Source organism: Schistocerca gregaria, chromosome 11 (genome assembly GCF_023897955.1).
Source record: "Schistocerca gregaria isolate iqSchGreg1 chromosome 11, iqSchGreg1.2, whole genome shotgun sequence".
Classification (NCBI taxonomy): Eukaryota; Metazoa; Arthropoda; class Insecta; order Orthoptera; family Acrididae; genus Schistocerca; species Schistocerca gregaria.
Genome location: NC_064930.1, coordinates 122906123 through 122916098, shown reverse-complemented (window position 1 = coordinate 122916098; position 9976 = coordinate 122906123). Strand labels below are relative to the sequence as shown.

The window sequence follows — 9976 nt, the reverse complement described above, 5'->3', positions numbered from 1 at the left end:
TAAAGACGTGATTGGTCAAGTAGGACAACACTACCAACGCTACACTGGAACGTTAGTTACTTCCTACACATTTGCATTACATTTCTATACATTTAGAGGTAGCCGCCATTCATCACTACAATTAGAAATTTTGTCTAAGTCATTTTGTATCCTCCTACAGTCACTCAACGACGCCAGCTTTCCATACATGGCGGCATCATCAGCAAACAGTCACAGATTCGTGCCCATCCCGTCGACCAAATGATTTATGTTAACAGAGAACAGCAGCGGTCCTATTTCGCTTCCCTGGGGGACTCCGGTGCACACGCACCGTCGAGAGTAACGTGGGAATTTAACCCGTAAGAGTCAGACAACTGGGGTCATAATATGACGTTGGTTTGTTGTTGCCAGATGCTGTCGCGTCAGAGATATCGACGACAATTTTTTTTTGTGGGATGCTATAGTTCGGTACTTTGGGTACTTATTTTCTGATAGCGGCTATCGAGACGAATCCAACCATGTGTAACAGTAAGGTGTTTGAAGGCAAACGAAGCTCAAAATGATGGCTTGGTTCAAATGGCTCTGAGCACTGTGGGACTTAAGATCTGAGGTCATCCGCGCTCTAGAACTCAGAACTACTTAAACCTAATTAACCTAAGGACAGCCGGCCGCGGTGGTCTAGCGGTTCTAGGCGCGCAGTCCGGAACCGCGCGACTGCTACGGTCGCAGGTTCGAATCCTGCCTCGGGCATGGATGCGTGTGATGTCCTTAGGTTAGTTAGGTTTAAGTAGTTCTAAGTTCTAGGGGACTGATGACCAGAGTAGTTAAGTCCCATTGTGCTCAGAGCCATTTGAACCATTTTTTAACCTAAGGACATAACACACATCCATGTCGGAGGCAGGTTCGAACCTGCGACCGTAGCGTCGCGCGGTTCCAGACTGAACCGCTTACAAACGCTCGACTACTCTGGCCGGCAAATGGTGGCATGAACGTCCATGTACGGAAGGTGTTCGAAGCGATGACCATTGGTATCAATGCAGTGCTGCAATCTTAACGTGGATTGAGCGGTATTCCTTATTACTTCGCCTCTTATCTTTCAGATAGTAAATATTCGCCAAATACCGCGTATACACCTAACGTGCCATTCCACGGTTTCATAGTACAACACTAATAGGAACGGTAAGATTTGGAGATAAGAGAACCACTTGTATGAACATCAAGAGCTCAGATGGAAACCCAGTTCTAAGCAAAGAAGGGAAAGCAGAAAGGTGGAAGGAGTATATAGAGGGTCTATACAAGGGCGATGTACTTGAGGACAATATTATGGAAATGGAAGAGGATGTAGATGAAGATGAAATGCAAGATACCATACTGCGTGAAGAGTTTGACAGAACACTGAAAGACCTGAATCGAAAAAAAGCCCTGGGAGTAGACAACATTCCATTAGCACTACTGACGGCTTTGGGAGAGTCAGTCCTGACAAAACTCTACAATCTGGTGAGCAAGATGTATGAAACAGGCGAACTACCCACAGACTTCAAGAATAATATAATAATTCCAATCCCAAAGAAAGCAGGTGTTGCCAGATGTGAAAATTACCGAACTATCAGTTTAATAAGCCACAGCTGCAAAATACTAACGCGAATTATTTACAGACTAATGGGAAAACTAGTAGAAGCCGACCTCGGGGAAGATCAGTTTGGATTCCGTAGAAATACTGGAACACGTGAGGCAATACTGACTTTACGACTTATCTTAGAAGAAATATTAAGGAAAGGCGAACCAACTTTTCTAGCATTTGTAGACTTAGAGAAAGCTTTTGACAATGTTGACTGGAATACTCTCTTTCAAATTCTAAGGGTGGCAGGGGTAAAATACAGGGAGCGATAGGGTATTTACAATTTGTACAGAAACCAGATGGCAGTCATAAGAGTCGAGGGTCATGAAAGAGAAGCAGTGGTTGGGAAGGGAGGAAGACAGGGTTGTAGCCTCCCCCCGATGTTATTCAATCTGTATATTGAGCAAGCAGTATAGGCAACAAAAGAAAAATTCGGAGTAGGTATTAAAATCCATGGAGAAGTTGCCCATAGTTCGCTGGGTATGATGTGAGAATAGGACAAGTTGAGTTTCGCGCAATCATACTTACACAACCTCCAGGGACCACACCGAAATGCTTAGAAAATCTCCCTGAACAGTCTCCCAAAATATGTGAGTTCAATTCGTTTCCCACCATGTATGTAGCTGATAACAGAGATATCCCGCGAAAAGTAAGTTTCCCGATCCCGTCGTGAAGTGTCGTAACACTAGCGGTTACGCATAGGGTGACCATACGTCCCGATGAATCGGAATTGTCCCGTTTTTTGAGGCTCAAAAATTTGTCCCGACATTTTTTTAAAACAAGCAGCTTGTCCCGATTTTCAGGGATTGTTTTCAGACATTTACAAAGTGGTTAAAATATTTTCTTATTGCCGATTTTATAAACTATCAATTGAAATTGACGTGCCTTACGTTAGTACCCCCTGATAATGTACAGCTTAAGCACCATAATTGTTTCTAGAATGAGATTTTCACTCTGCAGTGGAGTGTGCAGTCTTGAGTTAGAGTCTCGGTCGTGCACACAGTTTTAATCTGCCAGGAAGTTTCACTATAATTGTTGCATACTCTTTTTCTTTGCCTTTGCTTGCCATTGTTGTCAGCACTCGGTATCAGTTTCGTGAAGTGCCAGCACGTTGTGGCGATGCTGAAACGAAAATCAGAGTTTTCGGAAGAGCTTCAGAGGAAATTTCCTTGCTTCACTGCTACAGACAATGACTGTTCAGCGGAATGTAACGTATGTAACTATGCTGTATCCGTGTCTCATGGCGGTGCTGCAGATCTCAAGCACCATATGGAGTCAGAGAAACACAGGAAAATTCTTCGATCGGCAGGTTCCTCGCAAAAAATGACGAGTGATTTTGTAACTTCAAATACACAGGAACATAAAAACATAACTCCAACAGAAGGAACCCTGTCATTCCATGTTGTTAAACATCACCAAAGCTATCGTTCTAATGACTGCAGTGTTCAACTAAACAAAAAATTTTCCTGATTCTAAGATTACTGACAATGTTTCGTGTGGAAGAACAAAGTGTGAAGCAATCATCAACAATGTTATAGCTCCGCATTCCCAGAAACAGGTAATAGCTGCTGTAAACAGTACAAAATACTTTTAAATATCTACTTATGCTTTCAACCATGGCCATAAGAAATTTTTTCCTGTGATAGTTCAGTATTTTTCTGTAAGTGAGGGTGGACTGCAGACGAAATTGCTTGATCTTGATGAACTGCAGAACGGGAACTCCGAAACAATTTCCAGTTACCTTTCTCATGTTATACAGTCATTCAGTATCATCTCAAATTGTGTTGCATCTGGTGCACCCAATACTAACTGTAATTTTAGGGGGGGGGGGGTGTTAATGAAGAAAGAGGGTAATAATGTTGTCACACATCTGAAAGAAAAGTTAAAAGACTAACATTGTTGGCATAGGTTGTCCAGCACATGTTGTTCATAACACACTTCAATGTGCTTGTCATGTTTTACCTGTTGACATTGACTGCATTGTCATGAAGTTGTACAACCATTCTCATATTTTTTCTATTCATTTTTTATATTCACTGAATTCTGTGAATTTGTTGGTGTCACTTACAAAAATGTACTTTCCGTTTCCAGAACAAGGTGGCTTTCATTGTGGCCAGCCATAGAAAGGACCTTGAAAATGTATGAACTTTTAAAATCTCACTATTTCACACAGTCTAACTCAAAGTCCCCTGCAATATTAAAGAGTTTTTTCAGTCATCCTATAAATGAATGTTATTTACTTTTTGTACATTCACAATTGTTTTCCAACAACCACTCTGAGCATTGAGAAACGGAATAATTCCATATGTGATGTATTAGCAGTCTTAAATAAAACTTTGGCAATTCTAAATTCAAGGTTACAGGGGATAGCTGAGTTTTCTGTATTCTCATGGATGACGCTCACAGAACCACCAGAATGGTCAGTAGCTGAAAATACTTTATTGAAGCTAAATGAAAAGGCCATTCTAGCCTCTTTTTTGATGAAATAGTTCATATACAGTCATTTGTAAAACAACAAGCGGAAAGAGACAGTGAACAATGGAATCAGTTGATGGCACATGACAAATGGCGTAGCTTTTTCAGATCTTGCCAGTGTAATGAACAGTTCAGACAATCGCTTAATATAGCGCGGTACTTCTTTTCACTTCCTGCCCACAGTGCAAATGTTGAAAGAGTTTACAGCTTACTATTGTCGCAGTGGTCAGATGAGAGGAGTAGATTTATGGTGAGGAGCGGTAAATGTATTTTACTGACCTGTTTAAATTTCAGTAAATACAGTTGTACTGACTTCTGTTCATACCTATTAGGCAAACTTGAGTTGCTGAATGAAATTCCATCTTCTAAGAATTATGATTGCAGTGTGGAATCCACAAAACCATAAATTCCTAAGAACTTTTTTTTTGTAGTGATAGTTCCTGTATGTCTTTCTACATTCTGTGTTACACGTGTTACATTTCTTAATAAGTAAATTTCTGAAAACTTGAAATGTACACAGTCTTTCCATTCTTACACACAGAAACACAAACACAAATATCAGTGAACGCTATATTTGCAGAGGAAGAAGAAATGTTAGCATTAGCACTCGACCCAGCTGTACAGCCGACTTTGCTAGCGATGGTTCACTGACAAAATACGCTCTCATTTGCAGCGACGACAGTTCAGCATAGCCTTCAGCCACGTCATTTGCTACGGCCTAGCAAGGTGCCATATTCAGTTACTATTGATATTGATATTGTAAATCATGTACCGTCAAGAGCGACGTTCATAATTAATGGATTAAAGTTAAGTATGAAACTAATTACGTCCGCTTTCTGAATTCTAATTCCTTGTCATGTTCCAGACCTCACGTCAGTATAGTTTTTCCCTCCTAACGCCAGCCTGCGTGAGCTAAAACGTGTGCATTTCGGCCGCCTCTAGTAACACGGTGTTGGCTCTTCTGCCAACCTAACATTTAACCGCAAATAAAAATTGTCCCACTTTTTGAGCAAGAAAATGTATGAAAGCCCCACTTTTGTCCGAAGAAATTATGGTCACCCTAGTTACGCATCGTACCGTTTTCTTCAACTTTACTATTGCTGTGCGTGGTGAACTCTCCATTCACGAGACAGAGGACGTAGTGGCCACCGGCCAGATCATGTCACCCACATCCACACCGACGTTCATCGTCCCTCCCCCCCCCCCTCCCTCCTCTCCCACACAGACAGGGAGCAGAAACGAAAACAAAAACAGGCCAGGGGGGCGCGAAGTCTGAGGGCGGGCCGCAGCTGAGGGTGGAGAAGGCAGTCCACATAACGCAGGCAGCATAAGACAAGACAGGACAAGGCAGCCCCCAGTGTTTGTCTTGTCGGCGTGGTGGCGCGTCCCGGCTGTTAAAACTGTGGTCGGACGCGCAGACAACCGGCGACTGCTCCGAAACACCGCAAAATTTCGCAGTTAGTCCAGATTTCCGCACCCACCACTGCTGACCAATAAAACTGTGACACCGTGAAGACTACATGCAACAAGTTTAGAACTGTCACGAAGCGTGCTATGTGCTTGTATATGGAAGTCACTAACGTTTCAGTGCAGCCATATAAAGCAGGTCTACATTCCGTATACAGGGCAAGGCCGTTGATAAAATATCGATACATCGTTATTTTCCCAAAATATATCGATGTATATCAGCGAAATTGCCTCACCTAATGTATCGATATCAATACGGCAATATCGAGGGGCGATATTTTTATTTTTAAATGCTGATTAATTGAAACCCTCAGCTGCCGACAGGTGTTTTTGCTGTACCTCGATGTGGACAGCTGAAAATGTGTGCCCCGACCGGGACTCGAACCCGGGATCTCCTGCTTACATGGCAGACGCTCAATCCATCTGAGCCACCGAGGGCACAGATGAATAGCGCGACTGTAGGGACTTATCCCTTCCACGCTTCCCGTGAGACTCATATTCCCAACTGTCGGAAATTCTACATATGTAATGTACCTAATAGATACTTACCCATCCACTCATTCCTCGCGCACACTTTAATTTCCGTAAGAGTTCGGGCAACCTGTGCACATTCGCACAGACGAAGGTCAGTGGCTGGGTAGCCTTTAACTATATACACTCCTGGAAATGGACAAAAGAACACATTGACACCGGTGTGTCAGACCCACCATACTTGCTCCGGACACTGCGAGAGGGCTGTACAAGCAATGATCACACGCACGCCACAGCGGACACACCAGGAACCGCGGTGTTGGCCGTCGAATGGCGCTAGCTGCGCAGCATTTGTGCACCGCCGCCGTCAGTGTCAGCCAGTTTGCCGTGGCATACGGAGCTCCATCGCAGTCTTTAACACTGGTAGCATGCCGCGACAGCGTGGACGTGAACCGTATGTGCAGTTGACGGACTTTGAGCGAGGGCGTATAGTGGGCATGCGGGAGGCCGGGTGGACTTACCGCCGAATTGCTCAACACGTGGGGCGTGAGGTCTCCACAGTAAATCGATGTTGTCGCCAGTGGTCGGCGGAAGGTGCACGTGCTGTCGACCTGGGACCGGACCGCAGCGACGCACTGATGCACGCCAAGACCGTAGGATCCTACTCAGTGCCGTAGGGGACCGCACCGCCACTTCCCAGCAAATTAGGGACACTGTTGCTCCTGGGGTATCGGCGAGGACCATTCGCAACCGTCTCCATGAAGCTGGGCTACGGTCCCGCACACCGTTAGGCCGTCTTCCGCTCACACCCCAACATCGTGCAGCCCGCCTCCAGTGGTGTCGCGACAGGCGTGAATGGAGGGACGAATGGAGACGTGTCGTCTTCAGCGATGAGAGTTGCTTCTGCCTTGGTGCCAATGATGGCCGTATGCGTGTTTGGCGCCGCGCAGGTGAGCGCTACAATCAGGACTGCATACGACCGAGGCACACAGGTCCAACACCCGGCATCATGGTGTGGGGAGCGATCTCCTACACTGGCCGTACACCTCTGGTGATCGTCGAGGGGACACTGAATAGTGCACGGTACATCCAAACCGTCATCGAACCCATCGTTCTACCATTCCTAGACCGGCAAGGGAACTTGCTGTTCCAACAGGACAATGCACGTCCGCATGTATCCCGTGCCACCCAACGTGCTCTAGAAGGTGTAAGTCAACTACCCTGGGCAGCAAGATCTCCGGATCTGACACCCATTGAGCATGTTTGGGACTGGATGAAGCGTCGTCTCACGCGGTCTGCACGTCCAGCACGAACGCTGGTAAAACTGAGGCGCCAGGTGGAAATGGCATGGCAAGCCGTTCTACAGGACTACATCCAGCATCTCTACGATCGTCTCCATGGGAGAATAGCAGCCTGCATTGCTGCGAAAGGTGGATGTACAATGTACTAGTGTCGACATTGTGCATGCTCTGTTGCCTGTGTGTATGTACCTATGGTTCTGTCAGTGTGATCATGTGATGTATCTGACCCCTGGAATGTGTCAATAAAGTCTCCCCTTCCTGGGACAATGAATTATGGTGTTCTTATTTCAATTTCCAGGAGTGTATATCTCAAGATAGTAAGTGTTCTCGAAAGAACAGATATCATCGATGACCGCCGAGCGGGATTAGCCGAGCGGTCTTAGGCGCTGCAGTCATGGACTGTGCGGCTGGTCTCGGCGGAGGTACGAGTCCTCTCTCGGGCGTGTGTGTGTGTCTGGTCTCGGCGGAGGTACGAGTCCTCTCTCGGGCGTGTGTGTGTGTGCGTGCGTGCTTAGGATAATTTAGATTAAGAAGTTCGTAAGCTTAGGGACTGATGATCTTCGCACTTAAGTCCCATAAAATTTCACACAAACCTTTTTTTTTAACATCGATGACCGTGCAGCTTCTCTAGAACAAATTATGATTAATTGAAACCCTGAATGCCGACAGGTGTTGTTGGTGTACCACGATGGGTCGGGAAACGCTTACTTTCCATGTTTGAGCTCATTTTGTAACTTCTCTTCAAATCACATTAATCATGGAATGGAAACACACAGCAACAGAACGTACCAGCGTGACTTCAAACACTTTGTTACAGGAAATGTTCAGAATGTCCTCCGTTAGCGAGGATACATGCATCCACCCTCCGTCGCAAGGAGTCCCTGATGCGCTGATGCAGCAATGGAGAATGGCGTATTGTATCACAGCCGTCCACAGTACGAGCACGAAGAGTCTCTACATTTGGTACCGGGGTGGCGCAGACAAGAGCTTTCAAATGCCCCTATAAATGAAACACGAGAGGGTTGAGGTCAGGAGAGCGTGGAGGCCACGGAATTGGTCCGCCTCTACCAATCCATCGGTCACCGAATCTGTTTTTGAGAAGCGTACGAACACTTCGACTGAAATGTGCAGGAGCTCCATCATGCATGAACCACGTGTTGTGTCGTACTTGTAAAGGCACATGTTCTAGCAACACAGGTAGAGTATCCCGTATGAAATCGTGATAACGTGCTCCATTGAGCGTAGGTGGAAGAACGTGGGGCCCAATCGAGACATCACCAACAATGCCTGCCCAAACGTTCACAGAAAATCTGTGCTGATGACGTGATTGCACAACTGCGTGCGGATTCTCGTCAGCCCACACATGTTGATTGTGAAAATTTACAATTTGATCACGTCGGAATGAAGCCTCATCCGTAAAGAGAACATTTGCACTGAAATGAGGATTGACACATTGTCGGATGAACCATTGGCAGAAGTGTACCCGTGGAGGCCAATCAGCTGTTGATAGTGCCTGCACAAGCTGTACACGGTACGGAAACAACTGGTTCTCCTGTAGCACTCTCCATACAGTGACGTGGTCAACGTTACCTTGTACAGCAGCAACTTCTCTGACGCTGACATTAGGGTTATCGTCAACTGCACGAAGAATTGCCTCGTCCATTGCAGGTGTCCTCGTCGTTCTAGGTCTTCCCCAGTCGCGAGTCATAGGCTGGAATGTTCCGTGCTCCCTAAGACGCCGATCAATTGCTTCGAACGTCTTCCTGTCGGGACACCTTCGTTCTGGAAATCGGCCTCGAGACAAACGTACCGCGCCACGGATATTGCCCCGTGCTAATCCGTACCTCAAATGGGCAACTCCGCATTTGTAAACATTGCACTGACTGCAAAACCACGTTCGTGATGAACACTAACCTGTTGATGCTACGTACTGATGTGCTTGATGATAGTACTGTAGAGCAATGAGTCGCATGTCAACACAAGCACCGAAGTCAACATTACCTTCCTTCAATTGGGCCAACTGGAATCTAGGAAGTACAGTACATACTGACGAAACTAAAATGAGCTCTAACATGGAAATTAAGCGTTTCCGGACACATGTCCAAATAACATCTTTACTTTGTCTGTGAGGAAGGTTTCCTGAAAGTTTGGCCGTACCTTTTTTAACATATATATATATATATATATATATATATATATATATATATATATATATATATATTATTCCAGAGAGCGCGGATTTCGATAGAGGACGCTCCTGTGACAAAGGCCAATGCGGATGCGCTTTCGCACTAATTTTTTTTGCTGTAAGTTGACTCCCGGAATTTGCAGTCTCCAGTGAATGACACTCACCTGAAGATGGCTGGCCGATTGTCAGCCGAAATATCGTGGCAAGAAGTCAACATGATCCGGTTGCAATCTCGAAATCTCATCGAACGATGTACGAGGGGGAACCCAAAACAAACCGGACTCCCAGGGCGCTGCCACTCGTAAACGTAATGCAGGGTTCTCACACTAGATGGTGTTAGTAGAGACCTTCATGAGACAGCTGTGCAGACGGCGTCAGTGTCGAGCTGAACGTGCAAGTGTGATGTAGACTTAGTACAGGGTTCTCACACTAGATGGTGTTAGTAGAGAACTTCATGAAACAGCCGTGCAGACGGTG

The 9976-nt window shown here is 45.7% G+C and overlaps 1 non-coding gene across 1 annotated transcript; it reads right to left on the bottom strand.

The window, feature by feature from the left end:
• Positions 1-5903: 5903 nt before the first annotated feature.
• Positions 5904-5978, bottom strand: Trnat-ugu (transfer RNA threonine (anticodon UGU)). The gene has a single exon. It is a non-coding gene; the product is annotated as a tRNA-Thr (tRNA).
• Positions 5979-9976: the final 3998 nt, after the last annotated feature.